General features: G+C 39.2%; 1 protein-coding gene across 1 annotated transcript in view; it reads right to left on the reverse strand.

Annotated features, from left to right (window-relative positions):
* Positions 1 to 15,463, reverse strand: part of map3k10 (mitogen-activated protein kinase kinase kinase 10) — a 45,614-nt gene that overhangs the window by 15,320 nt on the left and 14,831 nt on the right. The gene's annotated exons all lie outside the window — the stretch shown is intronic.

The raw sequence follows: 15,463 nt of genomic DNA on the forward strand, positions 1-15,463 counted from the left end.
CAAATGCATTGCAACTTAAGAAAACAGCAGCAAATATAGAAACGCTACAAAAGCGCACAACAAAACAAAAACACAACAGAAAGCAAAGCAAAACACACACACACAAAAAAAATCACTTTGATTACATTCTTGACTGAGGCTGTGTTCAGGTAACAACCTTCTGTGTTGTGTTCACAGAACACAATGCAAGTGTTTTTGTGGAGACAATAATGTGACGGACCAGCTGCAGAGGTGACGAGCTAACAGTAAACGGCTATTCTATTCAATTCAATTTTATTTATACAGCGCCAAATCACAACAACAGTTGCCTCAAGGCGCTTTATATTGGAAGGTAGACCCTACAAAAATACATAGAGAAAATCCCAACAATCATATGACCCCCTATGAGCAAGCACTTTGGTGACAGTGGGAAGGAAAAACTCCCTTTTAACAGGAAGAAACCTCCGGCAGAACCAGTCTCGGCCATCTGCCACGACCGGTTGGGGTGAAAGACGGAAGACAGGATAAAAGACATCCTGTGGAAGAGAGCCAGAGATTAAAAACAAGTATGACTAACAGCTAATAAGCATGTAAAGAGTTATAAGAATCATACACATCATCCCACATATTATCTGCATGTTTTGGTTTCTATCACTTCCTCACCTGTTCCGTCACATTATTGTCTCCCTTAAAACACCTTTTTTTGATTTGTGAGATTTTCTTTCCTACATGCTTTGTGTTTTATTCAATTTCCAATGTGTTTTTTCTCCCTCTGCTGAGTTTTGTGTGCAGTGTTTTTCTATTTGCTGATAATTCATAACTTTGAGTGCACTTCACCTCCCAGGGCCACTGCATAAATGCTGAAAATCAAACCATGGATCTATTTTTCATTAAGAATAAGAGTTCAGCAGCACAGCCATGTTCGCAGAGCAGGTGTAGTTGGACCTTTGTGCCTATTTCTTCCATTCAGTGAAACTACCTGGTCAGTCTGCAGTTTCCTACAGTGACGGTATTTTAATGTATGCAGTCTCCTTGCTAACATTAGATACCTTCGTCTTTGTGCCGCTCTCAGACTTCCTCCTTCATTTCCGTGAGAGGACTGGCTATGGAAATATTTGGAGTGTACACAGTTCACTGGGAGCCAGGTGGGGGTTGCTCTCTCTCTCTCTGACTCGCTCGCAATTATCTACAGCCGTATGCAAAAGGTGGTGAAACAAGGCTACACACACACACACACACACACACACACAACAGCGTCTTTGTTTACACACACACGTGCACTCCTGTGCGCGCGCACACACACATGCACAATAACCTTTCACATGATAAAGGTGTGTCTCTTTCGCTCTCTGTGCTCTGTCCACAAGCTCGCTAGGAGACGAGTTTCAGTGATACGGACGTGCTCTCAGGCCTATCAGCTGATACTTCCATAGCCGAGTCATGTTTTGCTTGAGGAACGCCGTCACAGCACTCCATTACAGAGAGGCTGTAGCGGTGAGACGACGATTAAATCGTGTTTGTGTTTGTCTGCTGGGTCAGGTCTTAATAGCGACAAAGAGGTCACACGACTCTGCCTGTAACTTGCTTTACGTCCGCCCAGATCAGATCCTTCATAATGTAATTCTATTTTTGTGTCGCTGTACACACAGCATCTCCCACACATCAGTGAGCGCTGCTCTTCCTGAAGTTTCTCACTTGTTCTTTGAAGTGTGTTTTTTCTTATCCTATTGAGGTTCAAATGACATGTGGTGGTTTACAGATTGCAAAGCCAGTTAAGAAAAATGTTATAGTGACCTTAACAAGTATCTTAGAGTTTATTTATTGCTTATTGGCAGCTCTCTATATGAGACTATCAAGGTCTTCAGCTCAGCCACTGTGGCCCTGCACCTTTAAATCAGCATTGTTTACTATTCTGTTTTCTTATCTTAACGGTCTGGTGTATTTCTTCATATTTCATAAAATGTGAATGTATGGCATTAGAAGTGCACACTGTTTTGGGGTCTTTTCTTATTAGACTTTATGTACAATATAATCTTTTAAAAGAACAATATATTTTATTCAATTCACTCGATTGTTAAATGAGTAGAAAACGATACTTTTGGTTGTTTTCTTATTCACAAAGGACCACCACAGCAGTTAGTTCCTGTCTTGAAACAACCCAAAAAGGGATTTGTGTCTCCTCCTTGGATCAAACCAGGTATCTTTTACTTGATCCTCCCTTCTTTTTTTTTTTATTGCTGGTTCCAAACACCAAAAAGGTATTTTATGTAAATCCAGTGACAGCATATTTCTGTCAAACCACATTTATAAATTTTTGGGGGGTTATATATATTATTAATAAACCAAATAAAATAATTCAGGACCCAAAATTGAACCCTGAGGAACGCCACACTGCATTAAATATAAACACTCCAGTTGTATAGCTGGTATTTTCTATCGTTGTTATAATTTTCTCCAGAACTACTGATGGAGTCAACCTATTTGCATGGAATCTATACTCAATTAAACTATACTGTATGCATATTATTTGTACATGATAACAAATATGTATAGCCTAGGTTAAATTATAATAAAGTTATTGAAGTGATACAAGAAGTTTGACTCCAATGGTAACTGGTGGAAATCACAGACTAACCCCATATGTTTCTGTGATATTCTGTACATTGCATAGAGTTGTCTAATTAACGAATAACATAAACAGCTGTTAAAGAACTAAAAGGCAGGTATTAAATGTGTATTCACTGCATTGTTGGGGTCAGTGTGTGTTTGTTGTGTTTGCTTTCTCTGGTACAAAAAACGAAAGAAAAAAACCCACTATAATGTATACAATATATACTACTATATATTACTGTTACAGTGGACTGGACGTCTACTTGAGCAGTTTTGTTTTGTTTTTTTAATTTAAGACTTTTACCTGTAACTATGTATTTTTATATCGTGCCCTTGGTGCTTTTACTTTAATAAAAAGGTGAAGTATGTCACCTCGGGCATGCGTATTAGCAAAAAAGGAATAAAATATTCTATATCTTAGTGGATAATGAGAAAAAATATTCAGCAACAGTTTTGAGCAAAAATGCCAAATACTGCTCACATTTGAATATTTGCTGTTTTCTTCAGTTTTCTGGAAAAGTCAGTTAAGGTTTTAGATTTCAGCTTTGTTATTATATAACACATCACAGATGAAACATCTAAAGCAAAAAAATACTACATGTTTTACCAACGCTTTAAAATGTATAACGCTGAAGATAAAAACTTGAAAGATATAGGCGAGTCCTTGAGTACATGTTATTTTCCACCTCTCTAAGGTAATGTGACTGTGTCGAGGAGTAAAGTGAGGGTTGCTGACAGTGATAATAAGCTGCCCTCATCCTCCTCCTCCTTCATCCGTTCTATTCTGATACTGCCGTCTGTGTGAGGGACGACTGTCTCCTCGGGGTTAGCTGTTTCTGAGAAGCAAAAATGGACCCGGACAGACTCCAAAAAGAAAAAGAAAAAAAGGACAGAGAGAGATTGGGATGTGTTTGCATGCTCGGATGGGTGTGTCCTCACAGTCCACCTTTCCCAGTTCGTTTCGTGTGTACATATACAGAGCCCTGACACTCTGGGAGAGGACATCAGGCATGTGGGTGGAAGGTCGGGTGGAAATAGAAAGAAAAAGACAGGGAGGCTGACAGAAACGCACAAACACAAACTGGATGTGTGACTGAAGCAGCACTTCCACCTGCTTCCTCTCCGTTTCTCATCTTCAAATTACTATATCATCAGCTTAGGTTCACACACTGGTAGAGAGGCCTTCATATTCACCCTGCCACAAGTTCTTCCATCCACACATCAAACACACAAAAGCACAGAAACCTGAAGTGCAGCGACACACGAATAAGACTCACAAGGGCGTGGGAAGCATATTTTTATCGCAGTGAAGGAGGGGAAAAAAAGTCCTCAAGGATAGTGTGGCTTTTACACAATGCGATGCCAGCGCTGTTGGAAATGTTATCTCAAAATGGGAATGAGAAGAAAGCAAGAAGCACTGCTTACATTCTCCCAAAGGGCTTCTATACAAACGTGAATTCTGGTAAATATCACAGCCACTGATTAATCGCACATCTTGATTACAGTCATCATACTTTGACAGTATTTCATCAAGAAAAACTGGTGCTTTCTCTGCTCTTTGAAAGCAAAGTCCAAAAAGTCAATATCATTTACACTCTCTTATCAATGACCTCAGAGTGCTGTGCCTGCAACCTACAGAGAGCATCCAAATTATAAACAAGCAGATCAGAACGAGTCTAAAGCCAAGCAAATAGCTCCTTGAGGAAAAATAAAGCAATGAAGATAAAAACTGAGCTTCATAAACAGGAGCTCTGCAGTTATTAAGTCTTTTGGGTACCACGCACCTCAGTGCTGTGTAACTTCAGTGCCCGTGGTCCCTAATTGCAATAATTGAACATCTAGGAGGCAATAAACTTCACATTCTGACTTGTTGCATCCTATTAGAGTGTTGTTTAATTCAGTAAGCTTTTTAGAACGACCCATTCATTCACAAATTCTTTTAAAGGCAGAAGGCTGATGTGTTTGATTTTACACACCTGTGGCACTGAAAACACCTCAGTTATAAACCTAATAGGAGAACCCTTAAAAATCTTTTCTGTACTGTGGCTTCTGTCATGCTTCAGGTCTACTTATAGAACAAAACGAGTTTGCATTAGACATTAGTGAGGGTGGTCTACTTTTGGAAAATCCTGGAACCTATTCTAATGTCATCAAACCAAGTTTTAGTTATACATTAAAGGTCAGATCCACCTCTTATTCATGTCATAAGATTATTTCTTTAAAATCCCGAAACCCAAAAAGCACTGCATGACGTCACAGTGGCTACATCAGTCTTTGACACAGGTATGCACCAGTTTGTGATCTCTGGAAGAGGACTGTAGGGTTTAGTTTTTGGACAGGACACACAGTGTGACTCAGGCCGCACTCTCAAAGCTACTATCACAGCCGAGTATTGATCAGCTGTCACAGACACCTGCTGGGAGTCAAGTTTTTTCCACAGAGAGCAGTGCGGCAGCAGTTTTCTGCCCCTCTGATTATTTATTTACTCGCACCAGACACCCATTGTCGGACTTTGACCCCAGTCGTTGTTTAAACACTGACAGAGAGGCTTTGAGCTTACTAATGATCCTTCAGACTAGTTAGTCAGGGCATTAAGAACAGGTGACACATTAGCCTACAGCCCACATGGATGCTTCACCACAATGGAATGTGCAAAGGTCTTCTGAGTGAAGGCATTTCTGGAAAGCTTTTATTTAAAAACAAAACAAAACACATAACCAAAGAGTGTTTAGCACATGCTAGTTGTGATCTGGAAAACCCTGCTGCCCAGTATGTTGAACAGAGTATGTTGTACTTCATGCAGGTTTGTGTAACTATTAGTCAGCAACAGAGGAGAATTATTTCACAACAGTAAAAGCAGCACGGCGAAAATAATCGCTGACTTGAAGCAGTATGAGAGCATTTGCAATGTAAGCACAACTAAATGCAGCAGGAAGTTTGCTTCATCCACTAAAAGTAAAGCATCCATGATAATATAGGACACAGACCTAGTATCTTTTGTATAATGACTGTGATGAAAACCAGGTTTTTGGTTGGGCATATTCAGTGTGTACTATTGACAGTCTTAAAACACCAAATCCTAAAGACCAGTGAGCCGATCCCTGCCAACAACTGGTTGCTATGGAAAAATGTTTATTCCCCCACTGATTGGCAAATGGTTGCTGGCTGTTTCTAGGTGAAATAAGTCACGAAAAGGGTGCTGCACTAAAAACCTGCTTGTGATTGGTCTGTAACAGACGGTCGCGGATGGCCGTAGTTTGCATGGTAGATCCACGCTTGTGTGCAAACACTCAACATAAAAAGTGCAACAGAAATCGTCGAAACAGAGAGCGATCACCTTCAAAGTAAAAGTTGCATTTTTTCAAAAGAACTGTTTGTTACACAGTTAACAACTTTGACTTTGAAGGTCCCCAACATACATCTCACCTTCTTGCTGTGAGGCGACTGTGATAACGACTCCACCGCTGTGGTGACCCGATTTAAACTTATCCAAGCAAGCTTCTGGCTTTCTTCCCCCCAGGAGCTTTCTGGCCTCCCTGATCTCACCTCAGGATGCCTGCGTTATAGTCTGACAGCAAGACTCCCTGCCTGCTCCTCTCTGGAACGGGTCATCTTGCTTGCACCAGGTGCTCAGGGCTCACCCCACCTCTTTCACTACTTAAGCTAAAAAAAATAAATAAATAAAAAATTTAAAAAAAAAGCTAGAACTAACAAGAATAGTCAGAGTAACAGCCAGAGGCATCCACTGTCCAAAGGCCTGTTTTAAAAATTCATTACAAAATATAAACATAAATGATCTAATAATAATAGTCTTTTATACTTTCTTTTGGACATGTCAGTCCCAACATTTAAAAAACATGTTATTATACTTAAGGGAGGCAAAATATTAGGAGCAATTTTCAATAGAAAACAGTGTTAATTAAACACCTTTCACCAAAGGCTCTGACCGTGATAATAAAAAGTAAATTATTAGCTTTCTATGTTAACAACAACAAAAAATGCATCTGCATTATAAAGTTTTCATTGTTTGTGAAAACTGCTCCGGTTAGGTCGTCTTGATACATGCTCAATCATCCAGGTAAGTAAATTTCCAAAAGCTGATAGTTTGTGTTGAAAAGTTGCATAATTAAGATTAAGGAACTGACCTCCCAGCCCATTGTTCCTTCACTGTGCTGGTTTCAGTCATTATGCAAATGTAGTGTTTATAAGATTGGGGAAACCTGCAGTCAGCTGAGACTGAAGAAGTCACTTGGATGAGTGATGAAACGTTTCTCCCACAAAACGCTACGTCCAGATGAACAGAATCAACTTTTGGAGACTCCGGTTAGGTCCCACATTTTATTCTTAACTATCAGGTCTAAATTCCACTTTTCACATATTTTCAGCCCAATATTGAGAGAAATACTGATGAAATGTATTTAAAAACACTATAGCACGACTACTGGCAGATGAAAAAAACGAAACAAAACTATTTACAACTCCTTTTGATGACTATTCAGTGAGATTTTTACAAGCCCTGAGCAAAGTGCCATTGTCTCTGTGCTGCCTCGCCTTAAATAAACTCCGTGATGGGAGAGCGAGCAATCAGCTGGAGCAGCATTTTGGGCGTGGTCCTCTGAGCAGTCAGCTGAGAGATTTATCTTCTGCTGATCAGCTGATCTGGTAACTGCAGGTGGAACAGCCTGACAGAGCTCGACACCACTTTCATTTTCCTTCCTCTGTTCTTTAAAGTAACACTGCAGGCACATTAGAGGAAAGCGCAGTAGCTTATAGCAAGCGTATGCCTAGTGAAAACCCTAACATAAGAAAATTACACTTTACTGTTCAAAAATATAAATATATACATGAAATGTGGCTGAATAAAGTTAAAAAAAAAATTAAAAATCAACTGCATCCTAAGCTGACCTCCAGAGAGCAGCCTGGACACATCCAGCTGATACCGGAGCGATGAGGAAATTCACAAATGCAAATGTGCCCCGAATGATTCAGCTTTAACATCAACAGCGGGGGCGTTAGGCTCGATCTCTTGCATCACATGTATAATTTCTGGATTCAGTCCACACTGCTGTGTCATTAATTTGATGTTGTGGTAACAAGTGGGAAAGGTCACAAACCAGAGTAGTGACGTTGGGAAAGAAAGTGATTAGTGTGATGCTCCTTTAAAAAGTATATATTGGTTAGGTTTTCTTAAGGCGGTTTCATTGCATTTTCTTTAATTCCCAGACACTTGTTTAAAAAATGTCAAATCTAACACAAACCTAATTTGATGACTGCATTTACTTCAAAGCAATGAGTCTAAATCAAGCCACGAACAGATGCTAACATGGATGGTGCAGTTTCAAAAGCTGCCACTAGAGGCAGGATACAAACACAAGTTAGTCTTCATATACGCTCATTTTAAATCCCCAACTTACAGCATTTGTCACTGAAGTAAAAATACAGATACTTGCTTAGTTAGAAAATACTCCGGTAAAAGCTAAAGTACTGATTAAACCTCTTTACTCAAATAAAAACTGTAAGATAACCAAATCCCAACGAATTAAATGGGACAAAGTGGGAACAAAGTCTAGTTAACCTGTTCACTGCATTAAGATGTGATGTTAAGACAACAACCACTCTGAGTGACAACACTGGCGGGAGTCAAACACACTACGTAGTCAGCGGATCAGCTTTTCCAAAATTTATATTTTGTTTTAAGCCAAAATTAGCATCCCAGTTAATATCACACATCTCGCCACCCAAGCTAGCAATAGCCTCACCCGATAACCTTCAACTGCTCTTCCAAATATGATCATGCCTGGCTTAAAGGGAAAAAGAATAATCAATGAATAAAATAGGATAGGAACAACCAAAATTCCAGAAACTAGCAGTCGATGGGCTGCGTCCCTCTTTTATATACAGTCTCACAAAGCTGCTGGCTTAGTTCTCAGTGTTGTTTTTATCTGACAAAATGTTTGTAAATTTTAATTCATGTTGTTTTCATGTTCAAAATGGGCCTTTGGGGTTAAATATTTAGTCAGATGTGAGCCACACAGTTGTGACATTGTTGAATTTTATTATATGAGATCCATTTAGGTACAGCCGAATAACAAAGACCATCCTTCATCGAGTTATTTCTTTTTTCCTTTTCCCTTATCAGACTCATTTTACAGCCCCTTCTCCCTCTCCCCTGCAGACCAGGTGTAGCATGCACTTGATAACAGCTGCTTCTGTGTCGCCTAGTCAGCACCCCGATGCACATCTCCAACCACCTTCATCTACCTCCTCATCCTCCTGCAAGTGCAGTTTTTGTTGTCACTCCGGTAACACCTGAGCACCCTCCCCGCCGCCTGCCTCAGCACATCGGCATGAAAAAATAAATAAATAATACACCAACACAGCAGCAGGCTGATGTGCATCAACGCAGACAAAGTACGTGCCCATGGGATTACTGAGAAGCCATTTCCCCGCCCCCGCCTGCAGAACCACCCTGTTTCATCTTCATTTCTACAAGATCAAAACCTCACCAACGAAGAAGTAACCGCCCCCTCGTCTTCATCTTCACATCACTTCTTTTCCCCACAGGTCCAGCCCTCTTCCCTCCCCTACTGCTGGTGCCTACCACTCTACTCTCTGCTTTTGCAGCTGTCGCCAGCCTGGCTACGATCGCAGCACAAAACAGAGAGAAATAGACTGTGTGCGTGCAGAGTAATGGGTGGAGGGGGCGTAAGAATATGAGGAAGCAAGGGGGGGGGGGGTTCATGGTTTAAGATGAGGAATGGGGCAGGGGGGTAGGGTGGAACAAAGCTGCAGAAATGAGGGCAAAGGAGGAGAGTGAAGGAGAGATGGAGGAGAGAAAAAAGGCACAAGCACTATGACAGGGAGGGAAAGGAGCGGATGAAAAGATGAGGGCTACTAAGGGTAAAGAGAGATGACTGGAGGGAATGCTTTTGTCATTATCCTGGCAGCACATACCGCATGTCTTTGTACCTCGATAGGTCTCTCCATTTTTTTAAGGGTTTTTTTGGCTTCTCACATCTCTCACCTCTCAAGAGATTTGAACCATAAGAAGATGCACATCTTTCCCAGCATGCCCTACAATATATACCTAAATAAAACCCCAGATTGGTTATCTTAATAAGGAAAAAAAAAGCTTCATGAGACAGTGTGGAAATGATTTCTGCCTGTTAGTCTAACTAAAAACTGTTGCAACAGCACAGCAGATGCGCATTGAATCCCTGGGTCTCTTTCCATTCCCCAGTGCTTTGATACGGAGGTTGTAGTGAGTATGCTCCCATGTCATCGATACCCCAGCTTGGCTCCACTTGTACCACCACAGGCCATCGAGGCTCCAATCCTGAGCCACACAGTGGCACAGTTTCACCCTGCAGCTATTCACTTTGTCTGCACACAAACGTAGCTGCCAGATTTGTGTGACCAGGCAGCCTCTCTCTCAGAAGAGATGGAGGTATTAAATGAGGTGGCTTTTTTGTGCATGGAGTCTATGTATGTGTGTGTTTGCATCTTTGAGTGTGTATGATATGGAAATGGTCGTACTTGCAGCACAGGAATATACACTGAGAGATTTGAGCTTTTCTAACTCATGACAAGGTTTAGCTTTCACAGTTGTTTAGTTAAAAAGCAACATTTTACTGACATTAGATGCAAACAATTAGCATTTCTTTCCCCTAACACAGTTATTACAAACAAGTCATAGCCATTCTGCAGTGACAAAGAATTAACTGGACCTGAAAAGGTTTGATAGCAGTTAACTTAAAGTAACAGATAAGCAGAAAATAAGGATCAAAACTAAGAAGACAAAAACAAAACATTGTAGATATAGCTAGCTAGGGTTGCCAACTTTTAACTATCAAATAAGGGACACTCTGGTGTGCCAGAAGCATAATGCACAACCAGCTGGACATAGTGTAAATATGCTCTGTATGTGACATTGCAAATAATGATAAAGGAACAATGATAAGGAACAAGCAAATTTAGTTTTTATAATGGCATGTCCCAGCTAAAATGGGAAAGTTAGCAACCCTATAGCTAGCTAAAAAAAATTAGTGGCAAGTTAGAAACATTGGAAAATAATAACTGTTAACTGTTTAAAGTATAAAATAAATCAACTGGAAAAAAGGGATAACATTGTAAATTTCAAAAAAAAAGTATTAATAAATACCTAGAAAATGTTAACATAAGATATGGATGCTAATTGAAAACTGTAAGCTAAAGGTATCATTGTCAACTAGCTAACAATATAGATAAACAGTTAAAAACTGCTAATTCAAGTAATGGATATATACTTAAAACTGCTAAAAAAAAAAAAAAAAAACACTGAACAGCTAAACAGCTTAATAAAGTGGCTCAACAGTTAAAATAGAAAGTCAAAATTATACATAAAAATAGCTAAAGGTAAAAGGGGAAATCGCTAGCTGACAATATATAAAAACTGTTGAAAAGAAGAGAAAAAAAATTGCTGAAAATGGTTCAAATTGTTAGCTAATGATATAAAAGATATAGCTAAAGCTGATAGCTAACAGTATGGATAAACAATTAAAACTTTTAATTGTTAACTGTTAACTGAACTTAATAGAGAAACAATTGAAACTGGTCCTACAACATAATAAGCAGGTCTTAAAAAGAATAATCACTAAAAATAATGAATGAATTAATGGCTGACACAGTAAGCAAATGGTTATAGATAAAGAATCGAGATAGTTGACCAACTCTGGGAAGTGATTAGTGTTAAACTAAACAAAAATCAGTAAAAGTATATGACTAACTGAAATTAACCTCAATCCAATCCAAATGTGTTTTATTCAAAGCAGTTAAAATCCTATCAACTATTCCTCAAGTTAAACATCTTTTTTGTGTACGAACAGATAGCTGACAACGGAAAACTGAAGTTAAAGTTGCCTCACATGGATCACCTTTAAATATTGAAAAGCTGCTAACTGTGCACATCATCTGTTACATTTATGTTTAGTTTCATGAGTTATGGATGGACCTGAGTACTCAGTGGTTTGTTTTGAAATCATCCAACATGTATCACACAGAAAAACATTGAATCTCTCCAGCAGTGAATGTAAACGTTGAATAAAACATTACATGCTCGCACTGAGTCTCAGCTCTTCGCTCCAAACACGCAGCGCGTTGTCTGCCGTCTCACTGAAGTGTCCTTCACATGACTCTGCTATAAAAGTGGGTGAAGGATCTTCGGCTCGGAAGGGACACCCAGCGCCTTCTCTGCTTAGCCCGACTCCCCACTCTCCGTGCCAGGCTGCTGGCAAACAACAATGACTCTCTAACAGCCAACTAAACAACCACTAAACAGCCCAGGACGTGCCAGTGTAAATCTTTATGACTTTGTCCGCTGAAATCCATGTGTCTTTAACGTATGGTGGAGCAACCCACTGTGTACATTTGTTTGTAGAAGTTGCATTCTTTATCATTTTTAAACTCAGATTCAGCAGAATCCCTGAATTTGAGTGAACCTGTTACTCAGCTACATAATGCAGTGCATTATGTACACCATCATACAGCTTGGGGACATGTAAATGTGTGTCAGTGAAGGAGGGAGTCATAACTGTTAACCGGCTTGAAATCAGAGTTTTATTGATCAGTGGAGAAAGCAATCGTGACGAGCGGGTGCATCATTTGTAATCGTGCAGGCACTGATGGATTCGATTTAGCAGTTTCACTGCAGCTCTCCCTTTGTCTCTCACTCATAGAGACAGACTGAGGCTCAGCGCCATGTCCTTCTGACAGCGAAGTGATATAAACGTGTTTTAGCAGCGTGGTTGAGTTCACACAGTGTCGGCAAGAGGTGAACAAGTCCAAAGTCCTTCCAATAATCCACAGTGTGGCACGCTTTTACTACTGCAACTACAGATCTCCTACCTCTCACCAAACTATTCTGAAAACTTTGTAAGCCATTCATCAGAATAATTAACCATTAGACTTAGTACTTATTAACATGTATAGATGTATGATAAATATCCAGTAACAGTATATCCAGAATTCTTGATGGTGTGAATTAAATGTAAGAAAAATACAACAACACTGGATAAAAGCTGATTTTGTTTAAAAGTCAGGATGTTCACATTCCGTTTGAATAAAATGTTCTGGTAATCAAACAGCTTTGTGTTTATGACTAACAGATTTAAATTGCTAATGAAGGGAACTAAGTTTAATTGTACTTTTCTAGGCGATCACAACACATATATATCACTAAACACCTTATTAGTGTTAGTGCTTTGTTAGTACAATGGTTATGTGGGACGTAAATGTAAGTCATTAAAAATACTGGCGACTGTCAGTGCTACCCCTCAGCCTCCTAGTAGACACACCTTTGGTACCAGCTCGTAAAACATACGTCACCACATTCTTGAGTTATCCCACTAAAAAGATTTTCAGAAACCTGACCTCTGACCTTGAATTCAGCAATTTAAATAATTTAGCAATTTAACTCTCAAGCAGCCAAGCTAGTTCAGCAGCTAAAATGACCAAATGGAGTTATTCATCACCTCAATATATTTTATACAGGAATGCTCATTACAATTATAACCATACCGATTCTGTGTATAAGACAAATATTATAATCATTAGTTGCAACATTTTTTCCCCAAATACAACCAGTAACATTTTTAAGTCTTAAGTATGTATTTCAGTACATTTTAACACCAAAATGTAAAGAAGTTGTGACTTCACAATATTCTGATCAAATGACTCCCAGATCCCTCACACTGTTATTCGAAGCCATGGTAATGCCAAGTATCTGGTTAGACATCATGTTTCTAAGGTTTTTAGGGCTAAATTTAGAATCAGGAAATTAGAGGTCATCTGGGTCTTTATGTCTTTAAGACGTTCCTGCAGTTTAACTAATTTGTCCTCTGGCTTCATGGATAGATAAAGCTAGTTGTCATCTGCATAGCAGTGAAAATGTATGTTATGCTTTCTAATATTCCTGTCTAAGGGAAGCGTCTATAACGCTAGTAGAATTGGTCCCAGCACAGAACCCTGCTGAACTCCATAATTATCCGTAAGTTTGTGACGAAGAGTCACCATTTACATGAACAAACTGGAGTTTATGAATTAGCCGTAATTCACTGAAAAACATCAGAATGTAGTGATTAGAAGTGAAAAATTACAATATAGTTACAATATAACCAAAGCCTTCCATTATTTAGTTCACACCAGAAGAGCAGTTCCTCTTAAAAACCATGATAGTAAACATCTTTACAATTAAAAATTTTACAGTGATATATATACAAATATACGGTTGGCACTATAACTCTTGGGTTTCTCAATTTCCAGCGAGTCTTTAGCAAAGGTAAACTGACAAGTTAATAAACTGCAGGTTATAAAATCATTTGTATCCATATAAGCATTTTTTTTAAATATGAGTGGTTAAATGCTCAATGAAGCGGTCTCCCTAAAAAACTAAAGAATTTACTTTAAAGACACAATAATGCTGGAGGAGACTTATCTGAAGAAGCTTGTAGGCAATATCAGAAAACGAAAAAGAGGTTAGAAGAACAACTTAAATCAGCCTCTTCACTTTACATCATGTCTGGAGAGTTCACTGAGGCTTCTGTGAGTGGAGAAATCAATATCGCTGCTGTAGCTGTCAGGAAACCTCAGAGTATAAAATAAGTTTACAGCTCCCTGATGCTGAGAAAGCTCACACAAAAACCTCTTTTTTTTATTCACATTTTTTGTGAGCTTCGGAGTTGCTTAAAAGAGGCATTTTGACTTTTTACTTTAAAGTTTGTTGTGTTTTTTCTTTTTAACACCCACAGAAAAATGACACCACATCCGCATTTCAGATGATCTAATGCTCATATTGCTCGAAAGTTGTCTGTCACCTCGGACGTGATACAACCACCTGCTGACTATTTGGTAGTGGTTCCTGGAGGTCACTGGGTAAAAGTCATAAAGACCGAAAACTTGCCGCTGTTGCCCGTTGTTCTTGTTTGTCTGCAAATATTCGCTAGTTACTAGATTAATTGCGTTCAGAGTAGAACTTGTGCCTCAGCGTTGCAACCAACATGTTTCAAAAGGGAGAACTGTTCAATTGGCAAACAGTCTCGATTTCTGATTTATGTCTCCGTTTTCAAAGTTTCACTGCAGCTTAGAGAGAAGCTGAACAGTGTTTGTAGACAAGTTCATCGCTTCCACTTAAACTACAACCACAGCTACATGCTAGCAACTAAAGCAATCATAAGGAGGTTTTTGCCAATCGCTTGGGGAAATACACATTCTTCCTTAGCAACAGGTGGTTGCCAAATGGTTGCAGACTGGTCTCTAGGTCTGCGTGACTAGGTCCTAATTCGATTTTTAAATGTTAAAAAGTTAACATCACATAGCTAGGGGTCACGTGTTTGTAAAAGCTCAATAAATCTTTAATTGGTGTCACCAGGCTGGAATTTTCCCTCACTAAATAATATTTTATTTGCAACAAAGAGGAAGTATGTCAGCAATTTGCAAACAACTCTAGAGATTTATCTTCAGAGTTACTGGTAGATATCTTTAAATTGGCTGACATGAAAGATATACAAATAACTTTGTCAATGTATCCATCCAAAAGAAGAAAGAGCTTCTTTTGGATTTGTCCTAACAGAGAGAGTGAGAGATGGGACAAAACAGGCGTTAGCCTGGGACAAGCATTCACACGATGGAGAGAGCTTCAGGATTGAAGGGACTTAATTATTTCTACTGATCAGTAAGCAACAAAACCTGGAGGCCTGTTATCCAGCCTACTTTTTTCTTATGACCTTAGCCTACTACTCAACTGTGCCGTTGGAGTTTAAAGTGGCAATGGCAGGATTTTGCGTAGTATTCTACAGTACAAAACTATGGAAGCCCGTTTCCGCCACTAAAAAAAAAAAAA

Source organism: Pundamilia nyererei, unplaced genomic scaffold (genome assembly GCF_000239375.1).
Source record: "Pundamilia nyererei isolate P.nyererei 1_Seehausen unplaced genomic scaffold, PunNye1.0 scaffold00117, whole genome shotgun sequence".
Taxonomy (NCBI): domain Eukaryota; kingdom Metazoa; phylum Chordata; class Actinopteri; order Cichliformes; family Cichlidae; genus Pundamilia; species Pundamilia nyererei.